The sequence below is a fragment of the Strigops habroptila genome, chromosome 9, assembly GCF_004027225.2.
Source record: "Strigops habroptila isolate Jane chromosome 9, bStrHab1.2.pri, whole genome shotgun sequence".
Taxonomy (NCBI): domain Eukaryota; kingdom Metazoa; phylum Chordata; class Aves; order Psittaciformes; family Psittacidae; genus Strigops; species Strigops habroptila.
In genome coordinates this window covers 38,643,330-38,656,459 of record NC_044285.2, presented here as the reverse complement: position 1 = coordinate 38,656,459, position 13,130 = coordinate 38,643,330, and the positions used below count along the sequence as shown (strand labels likewise).

Below are 13,130 nucleotides of genomic sequence, written 5' to 3'. Positions count from 1 at the left end.
AAAGGAACCATCCTTCTCTTCCCAAATGGTAACATTCTCTCCTTGCCTTGCTGTGTTCTCCTCCCTCTTTGCCTTGCTGTGGTCTCCATAGCTGAAACCAAGAATTCATTGGCCATCACTGCAATGCCTATAACCAATTCTAACTGTATCCAGAGCCTGAGTATAAGACAATCTATTTCAGCTTGATCTGGTTTCTATCCCATTCTGGTACTCCACATACACAGCAACTTTAAGCTTACAGACATCCATTCATGGTTCAAGAAAATCCTTCAATCAAAGAACTTCATTTACAATCCAGCACAGTTTCTGCTTCCCAGTCTCTCCACAGCAGCTAGGCGTTAGGATGCAATCCTCATTTAACGCAATCTCCATTACAGGATTATGATCACATCAATAAAATGTTCCATATGGGTTTTTCCCCATCCCTTTCCCTCGCTCGTTAATACTAGGCACTGTATCTGCAACCCCCAGCAACTGGAGTAGGGCGCTGGATGGTCTGGGGCGGCGGTGGGGGTACGCACACGTTCAACCAGATACAGCAGCCAATGCAAGCTGCCCAGCAGAGACCGCGACCGCGGGTCCCCAGCTCCCGAGCCGGAGGCAGCTCCTGGCCGCTCTGGGAGCACGGACCGCGGCCGCGCTGCCGTATCGGACTTAAAACACATCTATCTCCTGCAGTCACTTGCGAGCTCCGTGTACTTTTCACAGGAGCAGACTTGCATTTTATTTGCCTATCTATACTGCTGATGCTCTGCTGAAAGGGGGATGCTGGACAAAAAATACCATATAAAATAACATAAAAATCCCTCTTTTCCCCAAGCCCCTTCTTACCTTCAGCGCCTTCTCTGCACAAGATGCCAATCTGCGCGGGCTCCTTAGCACACCATCAAGGCGGTTAGAGTAGTGAAGGCTGCCCCGCTGCATGGAAGTTAGACCGCTTTGCAACAGCAAATCCTCGATCCAAAACACAAGCCGCTTCTTCCCATGCAGCGTGCCAAGCACGATTCATAAGCGACTTCCACACAGGGACCGAAATTGTAAAAGAAATGGGGTGGGAGGGGAGAGGTATCCTAACTTTTAGGTGAGCCTGAGTTTGTTTTATTTCTGTTGGGTTTAGTTAATCGTCTGCCTTTGCAGCCGCAAAAGGATGGAAACGCAGTCGCGCCCGGGAAGCCCCACGCCAGTCCTCAGAGGTCCTGCCGCGGAACCCGACTTGCGCGGGGGGCTCTGAGCCCGGCGCGGCTCCGCGGGCAGCGCTGCCCTGGCCGGCGGCTGCGGGGCGCCAGGTCCCCAGTGGGGAAGCCGCCGGGCGCTCGCCCGCCTCCCGGCGCGGGTGGCCGCTGGCCCGGCGCGGCCGCTCCGGGGCCCTGGGGGCGCGGGCTCGCTGCCGGCGGCGCCCCGGAGCCCGCGCTGTCCCGGCGGCGGCAGCTCCTCCGGCTCCGGCTCAGCTCTGCCGCGGCCGCCCGCGCCCCGCACTACCGCCGCCAACCGGCCCTCCCCGCGGCTGACATCAGCACCAGGAGGCGGAGCGACGCCGGGGACGCGAACACCCGAGCCGAGGGGGGTTCCCCCTCGCGGAGCCGCCCTGCCTTTTCCTCTCGGAGAATCCCCCGAAAGCGGCGGTGTGACCGCTCCGCTATTCCGCCGGGGGGGGCAGCCCCGGCCCTCACCGGCACCCCCAGCCCCGCAGCACAGGCTCAGAGGGGCAGGCGGTGCCGCGGCAGGCGGCTCCTCGTGCTCCGCCGCCTGGGGCGGGGAGGACCTCGGAGCCCGGAGCGGGGCGCAGCGCTCCCAGCTCGGGGCGGCTGGGCAGCCCTGCGCTGGCGGCTCGCCCCTGCCTCCCTCTGCTCGGTCCTCGCCTGCTCCAGCCCCGCGGCGGTGCCGGTGCCGGGGGAGAGGAAGCCTCTCGGGCTCCTGGCCCCGGCTGGCAGAGCGCCCGTGCCCGCGGAGGCGGCCGCCGACATCGACAGCACGCGGGTGCCTCCGCGACCCCCCAGCGGAGCCCGAGATGGGGCCGGAGGAGCTGCCGACCGATAGCGCAGCCCCGCTCCGCTGCGGAGCCGCCAACGCGCGACGGCTCCGCAGGGCCGGGCGGGGGGCGCCGTGCGGCGGCGCCGAGTTGGGACCCGCTCCCTGCGCTCGGCGCCCGCGGCGGGGGAGAGACCTGGCCAGGGCCGGCGGCGGGAGTCGGCCGCCCGGGGCGCGGGGAGGCGGGAGTCCCGCATCGCTCGTCGGGCGCTGCTCGGGGCCTGGGTCTCGGGGCGGCCGGGGGAACCGAGGCGCGGGGTCAGCCGCAGCCTCAGGCGGGGAACAGCTGCTGGGGGCGCAGCGCAGTCCCCGGGTGGCCGGGATGTCCCTCCGGGCCGGACCCCGCTCAGCGGCAGCGGCGGACGGGGGGCCGAGCCTGGCCCAGCCCGTGCGTTCTGAGTGCAGGGTCAGGGGCTGCAGAGCGGGATTGTGTTGGTAAGCTCAGCTGTCCATGGGTGCTTGCGTGAAGATACAGTTTAGTTAATGGTTAATCTGTGGTGTTGGTTTTAATAATTTGAGTATCTTTAATTATTTGCAGTACTTTGCCAGATGCTTGCGGTAGGCACTTCTCAGTGAACACAATAATTATTAGTAAATAATACAGCATTTTTTCTGTACTTTGCTGTTGGGTGAGGAGGCAGTTTGAAACTCTTTTCTGATGATCAAGAAAAAACACTGCACTTCCCTTAACAGCACATTTTGCACATGTCTGTCTTTAAAAATAGTATGAAAATGTATGTAAAAGCCTTGTTTTACCTTCTTTACTGTAGCAAGATGTAGGTGATGTCTCACTTTTATCGCTAAATTTAGTTGAAACACCAGAATTTCTCTGAAATAAAGGTATAGAAGAGAGAGGATCAGAGCATTCTAAAAACAGCTTCTAAAAATCCCCAGTCATTGCGTGACTTGTCTCCATGTTACCTGTTAACTCATCTATTCAGAGAGATTCTTTGAATACGGACCTGGAGTGAACAGTTGCATGGCCATTAACCAGGCTGAAACACTCCACACAGATGTAATTCCTGTTCTTCCAGGTCCTATTTCCATCTTGTATTTCAGTCACCTGATTTTGCCCAAATGCCCATTGTATATTACTACACTGGTTGATAAATTCTATGAGCTTAGTGAAGTTTTGACATCATTATTTTGTCCTATATATATTCAGAGGCATCTCATATGTATAGACAGAACATTACCCACAGATTAGAGTTCACGTCCCAGCTGCTATGGCAGCACAATGCTGAGAGTGATGCCTGCCCTTCAGTTATACCCATTTATTAGTATTTTTGCAGATTTTGTAATGAAATGTGAAATAAAGCATATATAAACACCAAAAGGACACAAAATAAAAGCAGTGCACAGCTATGTGTGTTTGGTGATCACCACATCACCATTAGGACCAGCTGGCAAACCTGTTAATACCTGTTTCATTCAGCTCTCATTACGATAGATAGAAGGCATCTCCTAACAGATGACTATTTTACACCTAAGGGCAGTTGATGGAGGAATTTCTGTGTTGTGTGGGCACTGTCGCATTCTTGTCCTCCCTGCTTCAGTCAAAATGATAATAAAGATTATTACTTGGGAAAAAAAAAATGCTGAAAGGAGTTAGAATATTACTGAGAGAGGAAATGACCTACAGGATGGTTTGTCCTGTGCAAGAGCGATCAACTGCGATAGCATCAGCCATTCCGAAAGGAAAGCAAGCGGCATGTCTGGGGGGGATGACCCGTCCTGCTTTTCAAAGTGGCGTCTGAGGATAAGCTACAATGGATCCAGCAGTTCAGCCTCAACTGTGTTTGAAATACACAGCCAGAAGTCAACGCTAGGGAAAACTGTTATTTCATTAAAAGGAAACCCCCCAAGGTGGAAGGAGTAGATGGCTTATTTAATCGATATTGGAGGCAAAGTGGTACCCTTGAAAAGGGCAAAACCCCTTTACAAACCAAAGCAGTTACATCATGAATATGAAGAGTCAAAGACAGAGAAGATTAACTCTGTCCGTGCAGCAAACACACTGCTTTGCTATGAACAAACATATTTCTGTATCTCGGAAGGAGTTGCTGCTACCCTTGATTCAGATCAAGGTCTAAGTCCTGAAATTGTTTGTTACTCTAAGCACATGAAGAGGCCCCACAGGAACCATTCACATGTGAAAAGAGCTAGGCCCAGAGCCAAAGTGTTGCATACTGTGAAGGTCAAGCCTGCTTCCTTTCTAAAACTTGCACTTAACAGGAAAACTCTCAGAAATATGGTTTCCATAGAGCACCTTTGGCTCATTCTTCAGGATGCTGGATGAAGTCTGCGCACTAGCAGGTCCCTGTGACTGTGGTGCTGGGTGCCGTGGAGGCAGGCTGCGGCCTTGCAGAACAGGGGGTGGCCCTGCCTTTCCCTGATTGCAATTCCTGTGGTTCCTCTTCCCACAGACACTGATTTTTTTTATAAACTTCTCAAAATGTAAGGAGAAAAGTCTCATAGATACTATACAACTATTGGCTCTACAGTCATAAAAATGCACTGCCTGTAGGACGAATTCTCAGCATTTTTGCAAAGGTCACTTGAAATATATTGCAAGAGTGGCCTTCCTTTGGTCACCCAGATAAGTCATGGAGAGGCCACTGTAGATGACAGTCTCAAAGAAAGATCATAATTCACTTTTATGTCTCTATGCAAGAAAATAAGAGACACAAGCCTTCCCTTCCCTACTGGGAATGGGGCATGTGTGGAAGCCGGTGCAGGGAACAAAAAAGAGCTACTTTCACCCGCCTGACAGATAAGGTTGGAGGTCTGTCCCTCCTGAAGGCCTCACATAGTGCTGCTTTATTTCTTTTTTCCTGTCAGAGCAATAGAAAAACTCAGAAAACAAATTGCAACTGCATTGTACCACATCTTTTACCAGGATTTTGCCTCAATCCCAAGTAAGAGTTTTATTCTCCATATACTTATGTGAACAGTAGTTTCTTTCTCTTCCTTTTTGCTCCTTCCCATTTACGGGAAATGTAAAATAAATCCCATTTGGGATCTTTGAGCTCTAGCACTGTTTTTACTCCTGCTTCTCAATAATGGAAATTCCCAAGTTTCACCTTCTGTAGGAGCAACGTTTATCTATGTCGCACCGTGCTTCATAAATGCCAATTGACACTGCATCTGGGCTTGGTAATGAACAGGAACACAATCAGTGGGGCTCAGAGTCTCCCATTTTGCAGTGGTCTACATATCTACTATATAGCTACTGATAATACATAGGAAGTTCAGACTGTGTTACTTTTAGAAGGGTCATGATTTCTAAATACACACATTTTGGAAGGAGAGCCAAGCACAGAGGCATTTATAGTCTAGCAGGGCTATTGCAAGAACAATTACAATATGGAGCTTTGGAGGTCCAGTACCTAACAGCGGGGGGTAGAACATACTAATTTTATTATCATCTCGGCTGTCAAGTGACAATGGTTTTTAAATGTCATGAATTATGTATAAAATACATTATTTTTTCTACTGCACATTTGGTGAGTTCACACACATGTACTGAAAGGGCATGGCTTCGGCTCGGGTGCGCAAGACGAGATGTCAGAAAGACTCAAAATGGAACTTAGAGCACAAGCAGGAGCTTATGCACCCCATTCCATGCTTGATTACATGTGTCAGGAGCTATGATATCAATGACAATGCAGGTGATATTGTAAGACGACCTAAGTAAGATAAAAATCAGGCCGAGTCTTTAACCTAGGAATTAATGAAATACCTTTTGTCAACTGTCCTTGATAACAGGAAATTACTTCATAAAAATCCACAGAAACTGTTCACTTACTTAAATTAATTTTGCAAACTTAACAAGTGTTATGCTGTGCTGTTCTCTGCATCTTTTAAGAGTGTTTGGGAATTTATGTCTTGCAAAATAGAAACAAACTAAGAAAGCTGAAATATATTGTGTCTTTTGCTGTACTTTACAGCACAGCTTGTGTTTAAGAATCAGTCTAGACATGCAAAAATGCTAGAATAAACAATATTTTTTTCATTATTTTAAATTAGCTTGTACTGGAAAGCTAGAAATTTCAGAATGATGCACACTAACAGCATTGCATATCTCGTCAAATATTCAAAACAAAAGAGACTGAAAGACTATTCTGTTACCTGCCATTATAAATACAAATTTCCTTCCAAGTTAATGCAGTTACAAGCGATCTCCTATAAAAGAAAAAATACACATAAACCTTCAGGATATTTTACAGGATATTCCACTGAGTAGTATGAAAAGTCATATCCTCCCTTACTTTAGTGACTTGTTTAACCCATTTTAACATATAAACATTATTAAATGTTATTTAATATTCATTATGGGGCTTCAAATATTGGTTGGTCTTCAATAAATATTTTTCTTTATTCTCCTTTCAGTTGCATTGTGTGTGCAATTAAAGAATAATCAGCTGGAGCCAGGATTGAGGTTTTGAATGCAGAAGTGAGCTGGTTATTCTGGAGAGCAATGATGGAAGTGGTCATGCTAAGGTAAGCGTTTTTTCTCCCTGTAGCCATGTAGGGTAATAATAAGGCAGGTAGATACCTCTCCTGACAACTAGTCCTCTGGTTTCTGGACAGAGAAACAATTCCATGACACAACAACTATACACCAAGAGACACAGTTTTCAGGATGCTGCTGTGACAAACCTTGCACATGAACTGAAGATTTGAATTGAACTTTTGAAAAAGTAGCCTTGATTCAGCTGTGTATCGTATCCATTATAAAGCATCGGTTAATTATCCTTGGGTGGTAACAAAGGTGTTGAAGGAAAACCCCACCTCATCACAGGTGCTTTGTAAGATTGTAAATGAACAGTTTTTAAGAGTATTTCAATTGTAAAACTGGCAATTTCTGTCTGTCAGTGCAGTTCCTTGCTCCTCTTAGAGCTTAGGATGCCTTTTTGTACCACCTGTAGCTGGAGAAAAACAGGAGGGCAATAAATCAGGTACTGATCTGGATCTCAGAAGACCCATCTTTCTTTCTCACCAGGGTACTCTCTTCAGTCTGGCTTGTGGCAAGTCATTTAATTTCTGTGCCTGTGAGATCCTTATTAAATATGAAAAGTAATACTGCAATAATATAAATATCTTAAATATTGCTCAAATTATGCTTGAGTAAAGAGATATACACATATTGTTTGATCTATTTTTTCATATAGCTTAAATTTTTCACATTCAAAAATGTAATTGATTTAATGAGCATTTTACATGCTGAGATTTATTTGTGTGGTCTTGCTGGGAGAGCAAAGTTAAACTAAATTAAAATAAAGTGCTTTTAAATCTTCATCAGACCTGGATTACCTAAGCTAATAAGTATATTGTACTTTGCAAAAGAGAAAAACATTGCTCTTTAGTAATGGGATTTTTTTAGGCATCCTTTTTGGCATCTCTTTAATATTAACGGTATTTGGTGGCCATATAATACTGAAGAGAGTTCCTTTCAAAAAAATTAGATTTCTAAGGTTTCCTTGAAGTGTATGTATTGAGGAGCCTCAGGACCTCATCTAAACCAAATTGGAATCTGCATTAAGCTCAGAGTGCACTGGCCTGTGTTGTTGCTAGTTTGGTTTTCCTTATTTTGCTCATGGAAATTAGCATGTGTGGAATACCAATAATATGAGAAATACTGTGAGAGTAAACTCGTCAGGGAACAGAGTCATGGGACATGTACAGCGCTGTGGTATATCTGCAGACTTTCCCACATATTTCCTTCTACACGATAGACTGTGATGGTGCCAAGAACTTCCAAAGAACCAAAATAAGCTATAATGTTTCCATAGGTTGGACTCACTAGTTCTGTTTCACAGTAAGGGTAAAAGTGGGAAACAAAGAACACAGCACTTCTTGGAATCAGAAACCAGCCGTAGCTGTATTGTTTCTCAAAAGATACATTCTGTATTAGGTGACTAAGTTCCCAGTAGATTCAGTAAGGCATGTCCAGACCATACCTAAGTGAAATTATTACTTGGCAATCATTATCACAAAAGAAGTCTAGCACCAGCAATATAACATCAGCATAACAGAATCAGCCTACTTTCAAATTAATATCCAGAGAAATTTAAGAAAAGGAGCTCTTCCAATACACAGATGTGCTTAGAGTGTTTCAGTAGTTCGGGAAAGTCAGGGAGAGAGTGGTTTGGTGAAGAATCACCGAAAAAAAGATTCCTGAAGTTCTGATTTCTGCAAGCAGAGGAGAGGTGTGCAAACCAGGTTACTTTGCTCTCTGACGCATGATTTGCAGGGAATGAGGTTCTCTGGCTTTTCAGCTCTGTAATTTGAGTACCTAAAGTGCTCATCAATATCAGATTTTATAATAGGAGCTGGGGAAAACAACACATGAACTTGTGTCCGTAGCCTCAAAATCCTTTCAACCTAACTGTGAAGCACTTACCCTCGTGTGCTGGAGAATGGAGGAAATGCTTTGCAAAACAGAGTTTCCAGGTCAGAACACTAACCTGGACAAGAACTTTACTCATTCAAAGTAAATAATTCCAAGATAGGTCTTTCTGAATAAACATCTGCTGCAGGGTCAAAATAATAATGGGGAATAGGTATGAATGCTTCTAGCTGTGTAATGCTACCCAGTGCTCAGTAATGCCCATTCCAAAGATTGCTGTATTTCAATGGCGAGTAAAGCCGTTCATTTGAAAAATGCTTGGGATTGTTTTGGAAGAACTAAAGCATGCCACTGGGTATGGATGCCTTTCCTTCAATTTATATAACACAATCCTTATTATGCAGTTTTTCAGAGGATTACATAACGTACTAGACTTCCCTTTCACAACAGGAACATGAAGTGGTTTACTGACAAGAAAACTAAGGATTCAGCACAGCCTTCGGTGTCAGTCTTACCTTGGGTTTAGGGTTAGCATCCTAGGACATGATGTTCACTCATTTCAATGTTGGCTATGCGGTGTGGACTCTGCATCTACTCGCTGAAAGGGTATTTTTGCCAATCAAAATGTGGAACTGAATTTAGGTGGGGGTTTTTCCATCAAAACTACATCTGTTGTTAATGCTTCAATGAACTACCTATAAACATTAAACCATGAGATACCTCCATGCCGAAAATACCAATCCGACCCCCAAATCATTACTGAATTATAGCAAATCACTTTTCAATAGTAACTTCCTCTCATTTCTGGGATATTTTTATGAACAAATACATTCTTCCACTTTTTTAGTAAAGAGCAAACCAGGATATCATTTGCTATGGATAGATGTTCTGAGCTCTCTTTGAGACCTTATGCCAAACTGGATGTAGGCCCTCGTTTATAAAAAACTGGTGATTAGACTTCAAAACCTGGCCACAAATACAATACACAATGATGGCAAGCAGAAATGCTTTTCCTGATGGCAGAAATTATCCATATGTGGACCAAATAGAATGTTTGCCATTAACAAAACTCATGTTTTTACAATGCTTGTGAAAATTGAACACATGCTTGTAAAAGTTTCTGGACATAGTGTGAGGATATCAGTCACTGATGGTAATGGTTTGTATTACAGGTATTTGAAATGGAGAGAAGACTCTGAGATGCTATTGTTAGTGAAAATGAAAATGACAGTTGCACACAATGAAGTGGTTGTACCTGGATCACCTTGTGACATTCTGTCTCACTGCATCACGAACAGGTGAAAAAGTGATATACAGTGACGCATTAAGCGCATTAGAGTCATTTTTGTGTTGGAGTCTCACAATTATCCCAAGAAGAGTGCTCAGCATGTTTTGAAAATGCCATGCCTTCAACAACACCAAGCTAGCAATGCACTAGTACTATTCGCTTTTACCATATAACTGTAATTCAGTTGCCCTATCAGGGCTCTCCATTAAATAGAAGGAAGAAAGGCTCCTTGCATCAGAAAATATTTATTGCTGCAGAACACCAGGTTCCCAAACCAGTGTATGTTCTGCAGTACTTTATCCCACTGCTTATAAAACCTGTTTAATTTATGGAGAATTCAATTGCCATTATGAAAAACCTTTTTTTCAGACATGAAGAATTTATTTCGGGACGGATTCGGGTGATTTCGTACAGCAAGCATCTGTATGTAGTCGGCTGCATTTCCCATAGCAGAATCACTAGAGGGAGTTCTAGGCAACGTTACTCCTTCACGATCTCCAATTGCTCTGCAACGACAAAATTAGGAAAGGTTTCTGATAATATTTACCAGGAAAAATACACGATAATTTTCATCACTATAATTTTATTTCACTGCCTAGTTACTGATTATTTATGAAGCTGGTTTAACCTCACAAGTTACCTGTCGCAAATCATCATCTTGCTTAACAACCACAACAAACCAGCAAGAAAAACATCCCACACAAGGCTTTACATTAACATATTTCTCAATTAGGATTAAGAAGCACAGATGCAATGTTGATAACATACTCACAGGAATTTTAGAGCAAACAGCAAAAGAAAAATAAGATAAAAGTAAATATTAGTTAAAAATATACTGATCAGTCATGTTTAAGTAAGACTTAGGCACCTTTGTCTAGTTCAGCCTAGCCTAGGACTTCTTTCCTCTTGGATTTAAAATGTAGATTTCAGTGCAGTAGAAGAAAACCAGTTTTATTCAAGTTTTATAGCACTGTTGTTGTTGCCAAAGGAAGAAAATGCTTGATGGGGAAAAATAAAACAGAGTGTTTGTTGTCCTAGACCATTCCCATGTTGAAACCAAGTTGTCAGCTCCATCATTTCTCAAAACTGAGGAATTTGAGGGGAGAACCAAAAGAGATTAAAAATTGTTCTTATCCTTACTCCTAGTAATCTTGGAATAAACCAAAATAATATGCAGAACTCTACAGTGACAGATTGCAGATAATGCATTGATTTATAGTAAGACAACTGACAGAAACAATTGTTTGTTTTTCTTAACACATGGTTATTATTTTTCATAACTAGTAGCTGCCAATATAGCCTAAAGGTCTTAAATTCCCATTTATCCAGTGAAATGACTGTGTACTCCATTCCAGAGTGTCATAATAAACATAATTTAAATAAACAAGCGACTTTGTACTTAGGGTACATTATAGTGAAGCCCAGCTTGCTCTCAAAAGCTGGCTACTTATGCCTATGATTTGAAAAGCACATGAGACAAGAACACAGAAGTGCCATTTTCTTAGGTGGCTTTCATGTGTATGATTAAAATATATACGTGTGATTAGCTGTACCACTATGGCAGTTATGGCTGTGTTTTCTTTTATACAGACATAATGATGTAATAAAAGGTCTAGCAGTTGATCAGGTGCAGAAAGGATTTATGTAAGATTTTACCCTCCTGAACTCTTATAACTATTTTTAAACTGATTTTAGTCAATGAGTTTTAGGTTTTGCCACTTCAACTGTATCAGTATAAATTGCAAACCTTGAGCATGGAAGCACCCTAAGTTTCATGAAGTCTCTCTGAAAAGTAACTGAAAAATAAAGCCAGGACCACAGGGTGCCAGAATCAATCATCACTGATGTTCAAAATTGTTTGACAAAGAAATTAGACATCAAGAGACTGAAAAAAACCCCAACCTATTAAACCCATAGATGATACAAGAGCAATAAATCTTTACACATGTAAAGCATACATCCCTAGAGGACATACTTCTGCAAACATTGTGCTTGTAACGAGCATTACATGCTGCTAAGTTTTTGCTAATATTCTTAGCTGCGTTCTTTGGAAACATTTTGATGTCTTTAAGTATTCTTGATGAAATGGATGTAGGAATGAATGAGTTTTCAAGACCACATCTTTGAGGTTATTACTACATATGATCTCATTAATATTTCTCTAGAGATTTTGATTTTTCTTTTACAAAGTAAATCATGAACCAAAATAATCCTTAGTGTTATACTGTGAAGTTTGATTAATCTAAGTGCCCCAGAACATTTGTAATTGTATTTATGTTTATATTGGCTATGTATTTGTAACGGAACATAATGTGATCTAATGTGATAAAATAATATCTAATAATACATGTCCAATGACATATATATACTATAATGAATTATAATTTGAGGGGAAGGATAATTTAGTTGGCTGAAAAGGCATAAGCAGGGCTCTGTTTCCAGCCCAACAACGGATCTTGGGCACAACCTTGAAAAAAATGCCTCTGCTTCAGTTCCAAATCTTATCTTTATGAATAAAATTTTAAAATAATCCATAAATATTCATCATCATCTTCATTGTTATCATCATTATCAATAACTCCAACTACAGAACTCAACAGGACAACCTCTGACTACTCCAGGTAGCTGCAAGTTGTATTACTGTAATCATTCAGAGCACCCATATTTAAGTTACTTAACTTTTGCTATCATGAATACATACTTCGGATTTTTTTGGCAGGAATAAAAGTTGATATTTGTATTCTTCAATTCTGTAGAGAAGACAGCTACTGAAAAAAAACCCCAAATCAGCATCATGGCTGTGATAGTTTTAGTTGTGTGTCTTGAATAAATGTAAAGGCAGGCTAAGACAAACTGGAAAAAAGCTGCTCTTTCTTCATAACATTACCACAGAGTGACCAAAATTGCTGTAACTACACGAAGAGGGAACTCAGACTCGCTCTCAAGTTATTGAAGCTTAACAAGATAATCCATCATCTGACCTAAGTAGATGACCAAGTCAGTGCTCTCTGCCCATGGCAAGGGCCTGGTAAACTACTTTAGCTTGAACTTTGTAATGCACTCCCATCCTGCATTTACAACAGTTTAGACCACACAGGTAGTAGTTGCCATGGATAAGCTGATATTATGCTTTAATGCATTACTGCTGTAGTCACTTGTGTGCCTGAATCCCTGCTTATAGCAATATATTTCTGCTCATAAAATTCCCTGCACAGACAAGACCAGCTTTTGCTTTTATCATTATTTCAATCGCTTTAGTGTAGATCCAGTTACACAGGTATAAAATGTTTCTACTGGCATACCCTGGCATCAGTACAACAGCAGTTAAACAGATAACTCTAGAATCGGGATAGATGTGTGAATAACAACAGCTGATCAACAACTATGCTGATAAAATTTAAATGAGATCAAGCCTAAATCTTATCCTACACTGATAATAGGAATGTCTGTTATATGTCAGAC

The 13,130-nt window shown here is 42.8% G+C and overlaps 1 protein-coding gene and 1 long non-coding RNA gene across 5 annotated transcripts in view; one reads left to right on the top strand and one right to left on the bottom strand.

Annotated features, from left to right (window-relative positions):
* PCDH11X (protocadherin 11 X-linked) overlaps nt 1–1,525 on the bottom strand; it is a 493,261-nt gene extending 491,736 nt beyond the window's left edge. For 2 of the 4 annotated variants that reach the window (XM_030497708.1, XM_030497711.1), the window contains exon 1: nt 832–1,525. The gene's annotated coding sequence lies outside the window, so the exon portion shown is untranslated. The remainder of the gene's footprint in view (nt 1–831) is intronic. The other 2 variants (XM_030497710.1, XM_030497709.1) reach the window with 2 other exon arrangements.
* Nucleotides 1,526–2,337: 812 nt separating this feature from the next.
* LOC115613222 lies at nt 2,338–11,643 on the top strand. Its single transcript, XR_003993314.1, has 3 exons — nt 2,338–6,531; nt 9,553–9,678; nt 10,038–11,643. It is a non-coding gene; the product is annotated as an uncharacterized LOC115613222 (long non-coding RNA).
* The last annotated feature ends 1,487 nt before the right edge of the window (nt 11,644–13,130 follow it).